The 17,352-nt window shown below is 39.7% G+C and overlaps 1 pseudogene; it reads right to left on the bottom strand.

The window, feature by feature from the left end:
- Positions 1–10,175: 10,175 nt before the first annotated feature.
- Positions 10,176–16,789, bottom strand: LOC101416239 (importin-5 pseudogene; annotated as a pseudogene).
- Between the last annotated feature and the right edge of the window lie 563 nt (positions 16,790–17,352).

Raw genomic sequence — 17,352 nt, 5'->3', positions numbered from 1 at the left:
CGTCAGCATGAACCTCAAAAGTTGGTTGTTAGTTTAAGAAGACAGCGTCCAAAGATAATAAATGTAATATTCAGTTTTATAAGGTACAGACATATTGCACTCTGTGAAACATGAATTTGGGTTTAGAGCAAATGTTTCTTCTAAATTATTGTCAGTCATTTCGGATTCTGAATCTTCTTGTATATGTGCACAAAATGAAATGATGGCTTATTGGATATGTTTAGGTTTACCTTGTAATGTCATTACTTGCCTTGAAGTAGAAAGTGTCATTTCTGCCATTTTGTTTTTGTTTGCTTGTGCCTACATTATAGGTGTTATTTTCAAACCAGTTTTTCTCTGAAGTAGTCATTTTTCAGGCCACCTGTCCATGTTGTAAGAATTGCTTGAGATAAATGGAGTCATTGTAATCTCAATGTGTGATTTAACCAGACCCAAGTAGAGCACATCCAGCCGACAGCCGATGAGGTTCTGCAGTCACCAGGCCACACCGGCGTGGGATGACCAGGTGTGACACGTGTGACTAGCAGACATCCAGATCCACGCAGATGCCACTCTCGGTCAGTATTATAACTATTGGTAGAGCCTAAAGGTACATAACAAATGGAATAACTTTTATATAAAAATAAATATATTTAGAAATTCCAATATTTCCTAGTATATTCCACTTTGGAGACAACTCCTTTAGCCAATGACTCTGTACCTAGATCTGAGTTCCAATTCCATCACACCACGTTAGGGTGTAACTTTAGGTAAATTAATTAATTGCTTCGTGACTCTGTTTCCTTGTCTGTAAAATAGGTATGATAATAATAAAAAATATCATAGGGTTTTTAATGAGGACTTAAATATTTAGAAGAGTCCCTGGAATCTAGCATGTGCTAAGGTTTATATCTGTTGCTATGTTTATTGATACTGCTGTGGTTACTATTATAACTACTGTTATTTAGCAGAGATTTAGTGAAATATCAGTGCCAAGTGTTGCGGACACCTGGATGGTGATTAAGATAAATATGAGTAAAAGAAAGCCTGAGTAAAAGTGAGCAAATGACTACAATGCCCTGCAGTGGTGGGTGAGGGGCCAGTCACACGTTCATACTTCACCGTTGCCCTGAGGCGAGGCTGAGGAGGGCAGGTGGAAAGTCGTGGGCCCTGATGATACGGCGGAACGACGTTCTGCTCTCAGCTCAGCCACTGACTAGCCTGCATTGGCTCCTCCAGTTCTAGGGGGATAACTGTGCTTGCTTCGCCAGATGATTGGGAAGGGATTCTATCAGATCTTAGATGTAAAGAGGTCAACATAGTCCCCAGAAAGTGTGGGTGCAAAGATATTTAAAACCAGCCTACACCCACAAAGTCCACTTGTCTCCCACCTAGGCTACACCAGCCCTGCTACCTCTGACGTGCGCAGGCTCTTTGGCAGGCCAGCTGCGAGAGCAATAAGGCGAAAGCTGTTGCTCCGAGGGGTGTGTGGTGAAGGCCATTCCAGGCAGGTTTCTCCAGCTATCCCAGCACCATGGGTTAAAGGAAGGAAAATATTGGTGTCTTATTGAATTACTCCTATAGGCCAGATCATATATCACCGCTGTGATCTAAACAATGAGCCGGAGCCGGAGGAATGCACAGCTGAGACTGATGAGATAAAGCTTCCCCGGTGCTGACTCCTACAAGACCCGGTAAATTGTTTCCTTTATTTAATTACAAATTAATTGAAAACACTCCCATGCCAATAAAGCAATACTAGTGCCGATGTGCTGATAATAGCCTAATCCTCCTGTAATAGTCCTGTAGACACCCTCACATGATTAGGTCATCGATTTGACACTTGCGTGTCTGGATCAACATGGCGGCCTGCGGGTCAGGAAAAGGATAAGCATGGATAGAGGTGCTAGTCAGGACAGCCCCTTTACAGGTAAAATTTGGTATCAGATGGTCCTGGGGTGGATTCCAGGTCTGCCATTCACTAGGTAGGAGGCATTTTGCAACACTCATTTGCAAGAAAGGGTAATAAATGTATGAAAATGACCAGCACTTTGCTTGTCACATAGTGCAGCGTTCTTTGTTGCATTCCTTTCCTCCTCCATCAAGGTTTGAGGAGAGTCATGCTTTGCTATTAGTTTAGAAGGTCACTTAAGTCCAGAAGGGTCAATTAGCTATAATAATATAAAATTATTATTCTGGTCTCCTGTATCTATCAGGACAATTTCCAACCCATGGCCACTCCCTCCTGCCTCCCATAAGCTTATGTTACTTGATCCCCAGACTACGAAGCCTTGCCAGAATAAGAAACGGATCCCCTTGCGTGAAGTGGGCACCAACATTACTGGCTAGTAAGGCTGGAGTATTGGGGAGACTGCTCCTTCCTGAGTAAGGCAGCTGAGAAATATTATTGTGATTAAGGATAGATAGACATAATGGAAAGTGAAGTACCAAACCAAAGCATGTCTCATTTTAAAGAAATAAAAATGAGTTGATGTTAGAGGTCAAAGGATTTTGGAGGGCAGGCTATTTACTAGGACAGAATATATGGTCCTCATGAAAACAGAAGTCATTTCTCCAGTATGATGGTCAGAATGACCAGATTTTACCTGAAAGAGGAATTTATTTTCATTTATTTTTAGAGCAGAAAGTGAGGCACTATACCTTTATTTCAGCAATTGGAAGTTTGAAAATGGGGCAGAAGAAAACCAGATATTAGTTTTGCCTTTATTACAGAAGAAGATAGTTTGTCTTCTCATAGTTTTCCCATTAAAGAAGAAAAAAGAGAAAAAGATGTGGCCATATCCATAAAGCAGAGAAGTAAATTTCTATGATATTGATCCAAAAAATTCTAGGATTCATAGTTTCAGAGTTTTTAGATGATTTGACTCTCTTACCACTCCATCTTTCCCATGTCCCAGAAGAAGCCAAAAAAGAGAGCATGCAAGGGCAGTCTTCTTTTCTAAATGGAATGTGTTTTAGTTTCTCACCTCCTAAAACAAATACCATACGATGGGCTTATTTAAACTACCGGAATTTATTGACTCACAGTTTTGAGGCTAGGAAAAGTCCAAAATGGCAACATCAGCAAGGTGATGCTTTCTCCCAGAAGACTGTGGAGTTCTGGGGCTGGCTGCTGGCGATCCTTGGTGCAGTCACCCCTCGGGCTGAAGTGTGGTTTGCTGGCCTGGCGGGGGAGCAGCCGGGGCAGGCCAAGCCGCTGCCCCCATAATAGGGTGGCTGGTCGGACTCACCGCCACCCCTGAAGGGAGCTCGGCATGGGCGCAGAGTGCCCTCGGGTCTCCCCTTCTCGGCAGCCATGCTTCCGCGGCTGCCCCTCCTCCCGGATGGCGCCACACGATGCCTTGTGGGGCGGCACCCTTCTTCTTTTTCCCTGCGCAGGCGCAGGGCGGAAAATTCCAGTCTGCCCTTTTCCCCTCCCCCGACAGCAGCAACAGCCAGGTGTGGGCGGAAAAATCCAGTCTGCCCTCCACCCCAGCAACAGCAGCCACCAATCCCTAAACCCTGCCACTTCCCCCAGCAACAGCAACAGCCAATCCCTAACCACCACCCCTCCCCCGTCCAGTACCGCCCACTGACCTTTCGCCAGCAACCAATCAGAACAGGGCGTGGCTTCGACCAATCAGCCTTCCCCAGCCCCTATAAAACTGTTGCCTCTCCCTCAATAAAGTGGACTTGCGTGTTTACCTCGTCTCCGCGGTAGTTCTTCTGCCGTGCGCCCTCCAGTCCTGAGAGCCCCCGACAAGGGCCTGGCCTCCCTTGTCCCCAGTTCGTCGCCTGCTTCTCCGGGCGACCCCTTCGTCGCCGGCTTCGCCGGGCAACCCCGTCAGCCGAACCGCGCAACCCCTTGTGAGACCGACCCCTCGTCTGCTGCCGGACCGACCCCTCATCCCAAGTGGGACCGACCCCTCGTCCCAAGCGGGACCGACCCCTCGTCCGCAGCCAGACCCCACCTCTACCGACCGAGCAAGCCGCCGCACTTGGTCCTTGGCTTTTCTGTCACATGGGGATGCACATGGCAGCATCTGCTCCTCTCTCCTCCAGTTCTGTTGACTTCTGGCTTCTGGCTGCTCCTGTGGCTTCTCCCTCCATCTGATGCCCACTCTGCCCATAAAGGACCCTGGTGATCCAGATTAAAGTCCAGCCTGACTCACTTGGGCCACACCTTAACTGAAGGAACTTTTTCAAGAGATGGTATTTATAAAGGTCCACACTCTATGAGTGTGGACCAAGACCAAGAGCATGTCCAAACTGTGGTCACTAAGTCAACCTCTCTTGGAATGCAATCCTTATTAAGGGTTCATGCCCTTGCAGGAGCCAATTTTACGATTGGCTCTAAGAAAATGAGCAGTGGATATGGTGGAGGGAGGCATCAAGCATGGCAAGAAGGGCAATATTTCATTAAGTCCTCATCAAAGCAAAACGTTTCTAAAGTAGGGGTTAAAGAACATAAGAAGTTATATTTGCATGGCGTCAGGAAGAATTGCTTGCTCCTTCCTTCTCTGCAGCAGGTGACTTTTACCTTTCCAGGGCCTTTCATACTACATATTTCTTATTGTATGACTATCCTTTTGACCATGAGGGCAGGTTAAGTGTCTTATTTATCTTTGAATTTACATTACCCAGTAAATATCTGATATCTAGGGGGTGGGGCTTCTGGGAATCCCCTACATTTTTAATGTAATATTTATGTAATCTAAAGCTTCCTTATAAATATATATATATATATTTTTTTAATTCTGATATGTATCAATCAATCAATAAATATTTGCTGGATGCAAGACCTAGAGAAAGAAAGAGAAAAAGAGAAAAATACAGGAGAAAAAAAAGATCAAAAGGCATTTCAATCATAAAAATATGTCTGTTTTAAATGCAATCAGAAAGTACTTGTCCTAAATGATATTGCAGGGACAGATGCTGGACATTATATATCCTGCCATAACACACCAAAAATACTGGGGGAAAGCATAAAGTACAATGCAAACTATTATCCATATGGTGCAGCAGTGCTCCAAAATGTATTCACCAAATGCAATGAATGTGCCACAATGATGAAAGAGGTTGTTGATGTGGGAGGAGCAGGGTGGGGTAGGGTATGGGGTATATGGGAACCTCTTACATTTTTTAATGTAACATTTTTTGTGATCTATATATCTTCAAAAAAATACAATTAAAAAATGATGGCAGTGGGGGGTGGGGAGTGGGGTATATGGGAACCTCTTATGTTCTTAATGTAACGTTTTGTGTGATTTATTAATTTTTAAAAAGATAATTAAAAAAATAAATTTAATTTAAAAAAATGTAATCAGAATGTAAAAGATAGTAACAAGTCCAAATGACTTTACACGTACTATAAGAAAAGAGAAAATGTTTTGGATTGGAAATTTACGTCAGTGTCACATCACACAACTATTTAATCTACATGTAGCCAACACTAGAGTCAGAGTCACAACAACCTGAAGCATAATGCAAATAATATTTTCACCTGGGTGAAGATAAAGTAACCTTCTCAAATTCAAAGCATGCCTAGGCTGAGCCGGCTATCATGCTGATTGGGTGACTAATTTTCTGTATTGAATCATATTTTCAAAGTGGCAGAGTCAAGACAAAATATTGGTGGTAGATATCAGCAATCTAGATATCTGCTCAATTGTGTTTCGTTTAAAATCAGAGATAACATCAGACACATTCTTGATTTATCGTGCCGATGATTTAAAATCTCAATGTATGGGAATCAATGAAGGGATTTAATCCAAAGTTTCATTCTGATGAACCAAAAAGAACAGTTTGATATAAATTAGAATGTGTTCAGTATCTTAATATATATGTATTGTTTAAGGAAATATATCAGCTTACATAGATGGAAGATCAAAGATAGGCTAGATTTCAGAGCTGGTTCATCCAGCAGCTCAAGGTTGCTATCAAAGATTCTGGGCCATGTCAGTGTCACCCCATGTCTACTTTCTCTCATGGAATGGGACAGCTGCTGGTCGTAGTTGGGGCTACTTTCCTTTTCACATCTAATGATGGGGAGAGAAAAGTCTAATTTGGCCTTCTTTTAAAGACACAAGACAAAATTTCCCCCAAACCTCCAGGAAATCCCCCCCTCACATCTCTTTGACTAGATTTAGGTGATGTATTAATTTCTTAATCAATCACTGGCAAGGGAGGTTGGGATTTCTCTAAGATCCATCAGGTCCACTATCTTGGACCTGAGGGGCTGGGGCCCCCATCGCTGGGTCATTTGAGCAGCATAGGAGCAATGGGAGAAAGCCTCAACCTGGTGATTTCCTGTTAGGAATAAAGAAAAGGGAGCGGGGGACGTGGATGCTGGGGTAGAGCTCCACCCAACACACATTTTGATAGAATGCCAAATAGCCAGCTGTTAAAAATAAAATCTCTGGTTAAAATCAAGACTCAAGTCAGATCACAATCATAAACTTAACTTTGGGGATAAGAATAATTTGAAAAATTTCAGAAATTACTATTAAAATTTATTATTTAAAGTATTAGCGATTGAAACTCACAAGAAGATGAGAGGGACATCACAGTTATTAGCAAGATACCTGCAAAAGGGATTGCCTCTCCAAGCAGTGGCATTGAAGCAGGAGAAGTTGCCAGATCCTAGGAATAGATGATAGATAATTTAAAGAAACAAGATGATGGATGGTGTAACTATTTCATGTGTGGAGCAGACTGTCATTAAGGCATCAAGCATCAGTTTGTCAGAAGACAATATTATTTGGAAAAATATGGATAAAAGTAATTTAGGGAGTTGTGCTCAGAACATGCAGTCATGCATGACTTATTTGGCTTATATTTTCCTTTTTACGGATATACAAGAGTGATGTGATGTGATAAAAACTGTGTCTAAATTACTCTAAAAAAAATCTTTCAATAAGTATAAACAAACACTCTAAAAGAGAAGAATAGAATGTTGGTGGTTAAATTTGAAAAGTTTGGCGTTATAGTGCAGGAACAATCTGTTCTTGGAGATGTTAGCTATAGAACTACTCTCACGGCAATCTTACTCATTTGTGATACTACATGGATACCCACTTTTAACTAAGGTCAGTGAAGAAGCAAAATATTTTTTGGTCAGATCTTCAGCAAGGTCCTAAGATTTTCTTTCTCTTTAGTAGTGCCTAGCAGTAATAAGGTAAAACCTTACATTCTCTTTAGCTACTGAACTTGAAGGTTAGATCAATAACCACAGCCTTATTAAAGCAATCACCCAAAATGAAGCTTTGTGCCCTGCCTGGAGATACTTTATGGGATTTTCAGAGGTAGACTTAAAGTGTTATATTGCAATTAATTGCAAAATGTTTTCCCAATTACCTGACATTTTTTTCTTTTGATCTATAAATATACAATGGAACTGTACAATGGACTTTCAACAACACTGAATTGCCTCTGCCTTTTCACACAAATGTTAAAATCATCACAGTAGAGCGATAGGGGGCTCTTTACTGCAGATTTTATTGAAAAATACTGTGCATTCTCCAGGAACTTCAAGTGATTACTTTGCAGCAGGATCCAGCAAACTACTTTCTTTAAGCAATCCTTGTTTTTGCTAACTCCTGCTGTGCAAGTATTGCCATCTAAAAATTGCAGAGTTTGGGCTTTTGTTATTGTTGGAACAGACTTTTTAACTTGTACTGGCTGTGATTGCATCCTGACTGAACATTTTGTACATTACAAAGCACTTCAAAAACCAGTTGGCTGAAGATGGGTCCACTGCCTTTCTGGGTCTGTTTCATTAGGCTGTGCTGTAATTTCTTTCTGAATACCTTGTTGCAGAGTATGAATAAAAAGTTCTAAATGCTTCATCTTGATAGTTCTATTGTCAATGACAATCGCACGATATTTTCCCAATCTGTAACTATTTCTTCTATTAGATTTGCTATGTTAGCTGTATGAAACACAAAAATCTCTTGGCAAGAGAATAAAGCAATAGCATAGCTTAATTTATCTTCAGTGTACCGTTCTGTCAAACTTTGAACAAGACTTGTGTTTGCTTTTGCAAACTATCTATAAACAGTGTGAACAGTTATTTTTAAAGGTATTATTACTTGATCATGTAACCAAACTTTTGTTTGATTGATATATCAGATTTGCTTGAACATTAAGAAACATTAAATAGCAAACCGCCATAGATTATTCTTAAACATAATGTAAAATAGTATAGTATGTATTGATTTCTATTTAAATTCCAATCTTCCACAGGACAGAAAAGCCACTCTCACATGATGAGTAATAGTTTCACTGTCTTAAGCAAGCTGAGGTTGTAAATGCTCACAGAATTCCACCAGTGCCACAGGAGGTCATGAACAAAACTACAGGACATTATTTTACCATCTTGGGAAATGTGCAGTGACTGGATGAAAATATATGAGACCAAAGTACAGTTATTTTTAGGCAGAAATGAGAACCAGACATAGACCTCTGGACTACTACATCTAAGATGATACTACCAGAGTCACCAATCAGTTGCCAGCCCTCTTTTATGGTCACTGCGTCAATGGGGACTCCAAGTCCATAGCCTTAAAAGGGATAGATTTCACATGTTGCATGCCTAGGTTCAACTTACTCTTTTCCTTTGTTCTTTTGTAATCACATTCAAAGTTTGTTCCATGGTTTATGTAGATAGAATTCCAAAAGCCCCACCCAGACTGTTTTCAGTTCATGCAGATTTGAATTCTTTATTTATGCAGATTTGAATTCTGCATGCTTTAATGTGTATTTATATTCTGAATTGTTTTCAACTTCTTGACCATTTCTCATTATTCTAAAGATATTTTAATGTCTTTACATTTGGCTCTGGTCAGAACTTTAATACTTCATTGATTTCTGAATTCTTCTTATACTTTGTCTGGCTCTTCAGCTACATCTTTAGAGGCAGAAACCTTAAAAATCAAGCAAGCCTAATTTCTAGACAAGAGAATGTTGCAATCAATTATATGTACTTTTTTCCTTATACAAATGCATAATCTGTCTTCTAGAAGGGACAGATGGATTCTTACTGAACTTTATGTAAGAACAATAATTTACAAACAATGGAACATTATTCAGTCATACAAAGGAATGAAGTCATGAGACATGCAACAACATGGGTGAAACTTGAAGACATCATGTTGAGTGAAAAAGGCCCAACACAACAGGACAAATATTATGTGATCTCGCTGATTTGAAATAATTAGAACAAGTAAACTCATAGAGTCAGAATCTAGAAAGCAGGTTATCAATGGACAAGATGGAGATAAGGACTGAGAAGTTAAGTCTTAAAATGTACAGTGTTCCTATTTAGAATGATGGAAATGTTTTGGTAATGGGTGGTGGTGATAGTTGCACAACATTGTGAAAGTAATTAACAGCACTGAAATATATCTCTGAATGCATTTAAAAGGGGAATTGTCAGATTGTATATATGGTAACAGAAAATAATTTTTAAAAATCCACGCAACTGCACTGCACAGTGAACCCTAAGTTAAACCATGGACTATAGTTAATAGTACAATTATAAAAATGTGTTAACATCCATTGTAACAAATGTTCCACACCAATTCAAGGTGTTGGTAGTAGGATGGCATATGGGATTCCTTAATTTTATGCATGATTTTTCTGTAAACCCACAACTTCTCTAATAAAGAAGAAGAAGAAGAAAAAAAGAGCAATGCTCTTTTTAGCCCGTTCGCTTCCCTCAACAAAGGATGTTGATGTCATACCACTCTACTTTGATTTATTGAAATCAATTCACCAAAAGACAATTCCTTATAAAAGGATTTGCCAAATGGTTAATCATAGAATTGCTTATTCACTAGATTCATCTGTTTTTCTAAAATACATAACTATTTATACTATTCAAAACCATTTATAATAGCTCTTGAAGATTTCTGTGAAGATTTTTTATCAATTTTCATTTTGTATTCTTAGTAGTGTGCTAAGGAATGTTAAATTTGTTCCTGGCCAAGTCCCTGCTGCTACAGCTGGAGGGAAGTTGGACATATTAAAAAGATCCCCTGCAGTAGAAGACATCCAGCACACAGCTCAGACTGGACCCAGAGATGGGGGTAATGAGGAAGAGACCATAGGGCTAAGGACGTGAAGACAGTAGGACTATTCTTTGTTTTCCGTAAACGAAAGGGTAAACGTTTATTTGGAGTTAGTTCTCTGGCGGGTTATATTAAGACTCTGCAAGCAGAATTCAGGAGCTTCTGCATGGCTGCCTGCTGCTCAAGGATGAGCTGTGCTAGTTGTTCAGGCCACCATTCTCCAGAAGTTTGTACTTGGCGGACAATGTTAGCCAGACATTTGGCACAAGAATCTTTACATTTAAGCACCTCGTACATTTCTCCTTTTGCAATTATACTGAATATTTTGGGCAGATTCATATTGTTTTGGCCAAGAATGACTGGGTGATTGCTTTCAATTAGGTCACAGAGTTAACTGAAAGGCTGAACAGCTTCTTCATCTTCATGCGGCAGAAGCCAAGATAACCAGTGTGGTAGAACTTCTTCAACATTTACACAGTCTGGTTTGAATTTCGTGATCTTCCCTACTGCTGAAATGCAGCTCTCTGTAGCATGGACATTTTCCATGGTCTTAGAATCTGTAGACTGAATAACTCTTACCAGCGGTCAAAGGGCTTTTGTACCAAAAGGACCCTAGTTGTCTCCACCATACTGTGCCATGACTCCTAGGCCATATGAAGTAGCTTGTCTGATTTCTGGGCTCTTGTCACATAATATTGAAGCATTGGCCTTAAGAAATATTCACCATATTTAAATGAGGCTGGAGTACAGTGTTCTATAGCATTTTCAAAGAGGCACAATCACCATTGTTTGTTTGGCCATGGCCTATGAGGACAAACTAGGTTAACGATTAATTTGCGAGCAGCTATTCCAAATGGTTACCCTTTTTTTCTTATAGCTACTGAATGTTGAGTGTAAAATGCCTGACACTTGGTCAGAATATACACACCATTATCCTCATCTTGTAGTGATTCTTCAACCTGTTCATCATAGTCTTCATCTTGTCTTTTAACTTGTCATAATTCCTGATTTTTAAAATGTGCTTCAAGTTTTGCTTTCAATATGACTCCCAGATCCTTAAAGTGTTCATTATTAAGGCATCCATCTCCCATTACTTCAAAGTACTTTGCAAAAGAATGCATTATTTCTGAGAGGACATCTGAATTTGGTTCCAATGGACTTGATTAGAGCATCACATTTAAAATGCCACATCTGGGTGAGATACTCAGGACCATGAACTCTCACATTCCAGGAGAAGAGGCATGAATTTAGCTGCCACCACTTGAACAGCATTGCAGAAACAAAATTTCAGTAAAGGGACCATCAATTTGACAACTTGTTCAGTGTATTCCACAAAGCCTTTCTTTAACTTCTTAGCATAGCAAACCAACATCTGGCAAGCAGTTGACTTTTCTTCCAGTCCTGCAGTTTTAATACCCAAACTTTGCTGATCTCCAAGGTTCACCAATACCCAACCATCATCATCACTCATATTCTCCATGTCTTGAGGATATAGCAGAACTACTTCAGGTTTAATTGAAGCTGTCTTCATTAAATGCCCCATAACCACTGAAAAGTATTGCTGAAATTCTTTTCCAAGGATTTTTCACATTCTGGCCCATGCTGAGATCTCATAAGAGATCTGAGGACCATCATCTTCCATATCATTATAGTCTGTCTAGGGTCTTTAGTAAAACTACATCACATCTGACGCATCTTGTATGAATTTTTCTTTCCCAACAGCCAGACCAATGAGGCTTATGCATTCAATAGTTTTCCTGAAAACTCTGAGTTCCTTTTGAACTGCATTCTCAACAATGTGCTTTAGTGATGACATAAATAAATCATACCAGGGGAAATTTTTTCTTCTGCAGTATCTGCAACTAATGCAATGAAAGTCTCAACTTGTTCCAAAACTAGCTTGGTGCCTTTCTGAATCAACTATTGAAGTTTCAGTTCTATGAGGGAATGCAAATGTTTCACCAAATTATCTAAATACGGAATTAGTAGTGACTTGGGGGCAGTCTTCAGTCAAATTAATGAGAGTAACAGCTGCATGGGCTGCACTCATTGATTTCCTTGGTCTTCCTTGTCTGCAACAGAGCTGCAATAGGCTTTTCATGGACTCTCTTTTGGAAACCAGTTGCAAAATCTGTAGCCATCTGCCCCACAGCATATCTTACTCTTGGATGAAGATGCTGAAGAAAAAGCAAAACAAAATTTACTATCTCCTTTAGAATCCCTTTCATTTACTAGTGTTATCTTTCACCAATGGCAGGTAAAGCCATCATCCCACATGCGACTATTTCCAGTGGGGATTTTGAAGCATTTGCATAATGTGTTCCTTGATCATTGGTAGAATGAACTTTCCTCCTTGTCCACAAGACAAAACTAGTTTGGTGCTTTGCTGAATCAGCTATTGAAGTTTCAGGGCTTCACAGACCCACAAAAGCTTTGAACAACCAGCAAGCACTAGCAGAAACATCTTTCTAAAAGCTCCATAGAACAGTTAAAGGATTGCAGTAAAAGGGTGAGAGTTGAATCAAGGAAAAGGCAACTTAAAAGAAGTAGGATCTCATAGTTCCCTGGAAGGCCCCTCCCCCAGCTCTCACTGGCTATTGTTCTCTGGTCCTGGTTCTGGAAGGAGCAGAGTAATGCTGGGAGCATGTATACTGGTCCATGCTGGGTCCCAGCATGGTCCCAGCAGAGTAATGCTGGGAGCATACATACTGGGAGCATGTATGTCTGGTCCAATCTATGTGGGCGTGGCCTGAAGGACTTGCCCCAGAACTGACACTGTATGTAGAAGGCAGAACAAAGCAGGAGAGTAAGGGATTGCTGGATGTAGGACCATGAGGAAAATGTTTTTTAAGGAAGAGGGGACATTCATATCTGTGTCAATAAGGGAATAATTAGAGTCATACACAGATGGCTCAAAACAAGAAGCATGTGGGGGAAAGAGTCATAGGTCAATCAGCAAAGTGTTTTCCGTTTTTTTCTTTTCCCTTTTTTTTTTTAATTCTTGGCATTAAAGGAAAGCTCTTCTATAACATTATCTGGATATAAACTTAAGGAACAGAGGCCACAGTGTCTAAATTCCAGCAACAGCACTTGAAAATACATCAAAATGTGCAGGTTTCAACAAAAAATTATAAAACTTACAAAGAAACAGGAGCTGTTGGTCCAGGCAAAAGAAAATATTAAAACATTGAAATCATCAATAAGGAGGATAAGACTTGAGGCATTCCAGACAAAAACTAAAAAAAATGGCCCTATGTATGCTTAAGAGCTAAAGGAAAACATGGACAAAGAATTAAAGGAAATTAGGAAAGTGATAGAAGAACACAAAGAAAATTTCAATGTAGAGATGGAAATTATGAAAAGGAACCAAATATAGCTGAATACCACAGTAACACAAATTCAAAATTCCCTAGAAGGGTTGAAAGCAGATTGGAGCTGGCAGAAGAAAGAATCAATGAACTTGAAAGTAAGACAATTGAAATCATCCAGTCAGAGGAGCAGATTATTTACAAATGTTCAGGTAGGTAGGTAGATAGATAGATGAATGGATGGATGGTAGAATGATATAGCAAAGATAGAAAAATTTAAAAATTGGTGGATCTATGGATCTGGGCATCTGAAGGTGTAAGGGTATATTACAGTTTTTTTTTGTATTGAATTGGTATTATTTTTGCAACTATCCTGTAAGCTTGAAATTCTTTCAAAAATAAAATGTTTAAAGAAAAAAAGAGAAAGAGAGAGAAGCATGTCCAGGTAATGACCTAAATTATAAATTTGTTTTCAGAAAGATTGAGTTGAGGAAATATCTTGACAAATCAAGTCTAGTCATAAGGGGTCAGAGCTAGAGACTTGTGGGATCATCAGCTCAAGAGTGTCAGGAAGGTTAAACTGGATGAACCAGGCATGAAAGCTTTTTTAAAAATATATATTTTTTAGTTATTTTTAAAAGATACTTAGATTACATAAAAAGCTACATAAAAAAAATGTAAGGGATTCCATATGTCCCAATACTCACACCTCCAATCCTTCCCCACATTAACAACTTCTTTCATTAGTGTGGTACATTCATTGCAATTGATGAACACATTTTGGAACATTGCCACTAATCATGGATTATAGTTTATATTGTAGTTCACACTCTCTCCCACTCAATTCTGTAGGTTATGGTCATATATATAATGATCCATATCTATCATTGCAATGTCACTCAGGATAATTCCAAGTCCTGAAATTGTTACCCCATTTTGTCCCTCTCCCTGACTTCAGCACCTCCAGTGGTCACAGTCTCCACATCAATGATATAATTTATTCCATTGCTAGAATCACAATAAGCCTATAGTAGAATATCAGTAAGTCCACTCTAGTCCATATTTTATTGGCCATTCCTGAGGATTCTGGGATGGTAATGCACACTCCACCTCTAACTGAGAGGCGGATTCAATCAGATATGGCTGATGGATGGGATTCTCTTGTTTGCAGTTGAGACTCTCTTGGTTCCTTGGTGTAGTGGATGTCCATCCTCACCTCCTTGTTAGTTGTCCTGGGTGAGTCCAATGAACTGGAGAGTAGGTGTTGCAACTCTGCTAAGACTCAGGGCCCAGCTGGCACAATGGACAGCCCAGAGATTCAAGTCTCTTGGATGTACACCTACTAACTTCACCACAAAATATAGGTTCAAATAAAGGGGACAGAGAGGCTTGTGTAGAGAAGTCATATCTGAGTCCAACTTTGTCACACCAAGGAGCACAAACCCCAAAGTAGGGCCTACCAGAGGCACCAACCACCAAAGCTATCTGCCATGACCATAGGACCTGGGTGTCTCCAGAACCCTCAGGAGCCCTACTATTTGGTGTAGTATCTACTTTGGCTGTCTATGAGATCCTGCTGAGATGTGCATAAGTGTCACCTCTGGGGAAGACCTCCTGACTCATTTTGATGTCTCTTAGCCATATGAACTCATTTGTCTTTACCTTTTCCCCCTGTTATTTAAGGTCTTTTTCCAGTTGCATTGCTTTTTTGGTATTTGGTAGTAATCCCTTGGTGCAGGGAGGCTCACTGCTGGGAATCATGTCCCATGCTGGGGGAAAGGTAATACATTTATATGTTGAGTTTGGCTCAGAGAGAGGCCAATTTGAGCAACAGGGAGGGTCTCAGGAGGCAACTCTTAGGCACCCTACAACACTAGGCTATATTGCAACTTCTAGGACAAAGACTCATAAGGATAGTCATAAATATGAAGGGCCCTTAAATGGACTCTAGTCATTGCCCTGAACTTGGATGATTGTTGCTGTTCCATTAGAGAATGCGGCAGAGCTCCCTAGGAGGGGAATTCAATATTCTTCCGGTTGTTGTGTGAATCTCTACCCACTATGCCATTGCCCCATTAACACTTGAACACATTTATATACCTTATATGTATTCCCAGGTGAACTTGCTCCCTGTATCCCCATCACTGACATCCCACACCAGTGATCCTCCTCTGCCAGAATTGTAACCCTTCAGTAATCCAAAACTTCTTCAAAAATGAAGCCCAGAATATCACCAAATACAATTATAAGGAAAATGAAATAATAATCATAGGTTTAAACATAAAAAATAAAATATATAATAATTTAGAAAAACTGAAACTAAAGTAAAGAAAAATTGGGATATTAAAAAAATTGAGTAATATTAAAAACATTTTTTTGATGTTTTGCCTTTCATCACTGTAATTCTGTCACCCTATATGTACTGTGGGATTTTCTTCCATTTCTTCCTCAGTGTCTTACTCTTTTTTTTTCATTTTGTCCTCATAGAAGTTTTAGGTAGCAATAAAGTCACATACAGACTATAGGGGACTCCCACCATCCTCTCCCCTTTCCCCACTCTCCTATCAATAACCTTTTTACATGTGGATGGTACATTTACCACAACTGTGTACAAATATTGATACATAGCTACCAACCATGGTTAATGGTTTGCATCAAGGTTTACACTTTAGACTATACACTTTTATAAAATTTTTGATAAAATTAACTTAATGTGTCCTATAGCCATCATTGCACGATCATGCAGAACACTCCCATTCAGGCAAGGAATCGTGGAGTGACTCATACATTTAAGGGGTGCCAAATTTATAGAAGGTGTTTCATAGATAATGGCCCATCTAAAAACGAGAATGATACACACAGAAGACAATGTAGCACTATGAAACACATGCAAGCTTTGGAGCCATGTGGACGAGAATCCTTATCCCAGCTGGGGGTCAACAGTAGCCCTGGCTCTTTTCCTATTTTGGCTTCACTTTCCCTCTGTGTCACCTCTGGCAAGATTCTTATATTCTGATATTTAGTCTTTTCATTTGAAAATGGGGTCAATTAGCTAACCATAAAGTGATAGATATTGATCCTGATAAAGAGTTACCATTAGGTTGAACAAACTTGCTTTGTGAGATATAAAATCATAAAGCAACCTTCCCTCCACACGCCCATTTCTTCCTGTCCTTCTATTTTTAGTCAGTACAGCAAATTTTTTCTTTATTCCTCTAGGAAAACTTGAACAAATCTTGTGTTAGTTTACTGTTATTGCTGTAACAAATTATCATAAGCTTGGTGGCTTAAAACAATACACATTTATTCTCTTACAGTTCTGGAGGTCAGAAGTCCTAACATGGATTGGCAGAACTGTGTTCCTTTGGTTTCCTTGCCTTTTCTAGCTTCCGAGGCCTCCTGTATGTCTTGGCTCATGGTCTCTGCCTCCATCTCCTGTGAACAGCATCTTCCAATCTCTCTCTGTCCCTGTACTTCAGTGCTGACATGGCCATCTGTGTCTGTGACTCCTACCTCCTTCTTATAAGGATTCTTACAATTACATGGGACCCAATATATATTACATTGAAATGAGGAAATAATCCCTGATAATCTCTCCACCTCAAGATTCTTTATTTAATCACAATTACAAAAAAACCTGTTGCCATTAAAGGTAACATATACTTAGGTTCCAGGACTTAGAATATGGGTACTTTTGGGAAACCATTAGTCAACCTACCACATCCTATTACTTTTCTGGTCATTCTTATGTACTACATGTGTTACATCCTTTTAACTTACAAACAGTTTTAATTCCAGAATTAAAATGTGAAGTTCTATGTAGTAGGCATAGTTAAACTCCATTTAAAACCTGATGCTCTTACCTTTCTGCTTCCAGGGCCTCTGTGGTTATGAAGAATGTGTTCAGTCTAGAAAGCAAGACATAATTGGTTATTCTCTTTCCTCATGTAGCCCTCTCCTTCTTCTCAAACCAGGTCTCTCTTCCCTAGCACTGG

The sequence above is a fragment of the Dasypus novemcinctus genome, chromosome 9 (genome assembly GCF_030445035.2).
Source record: "Dasypus novemcinctus isolate mDasNov1 chromosome 9, mDasNov1.1.hap2, whole genome shotgun sequence".
Taxonomy (NCBI): domain Eukaryota; kingdom Metazoa; phylum Chordata; class Mammalia; order Cingulata; family Dasypodidae; genus Dasypus; species Dasypus novemcinctus.
The sequence above is the reverse complement of the archived record's forward strand: the minus strand, read 5'-3'. Positions and strand labels throughout refer to the sequence as shown.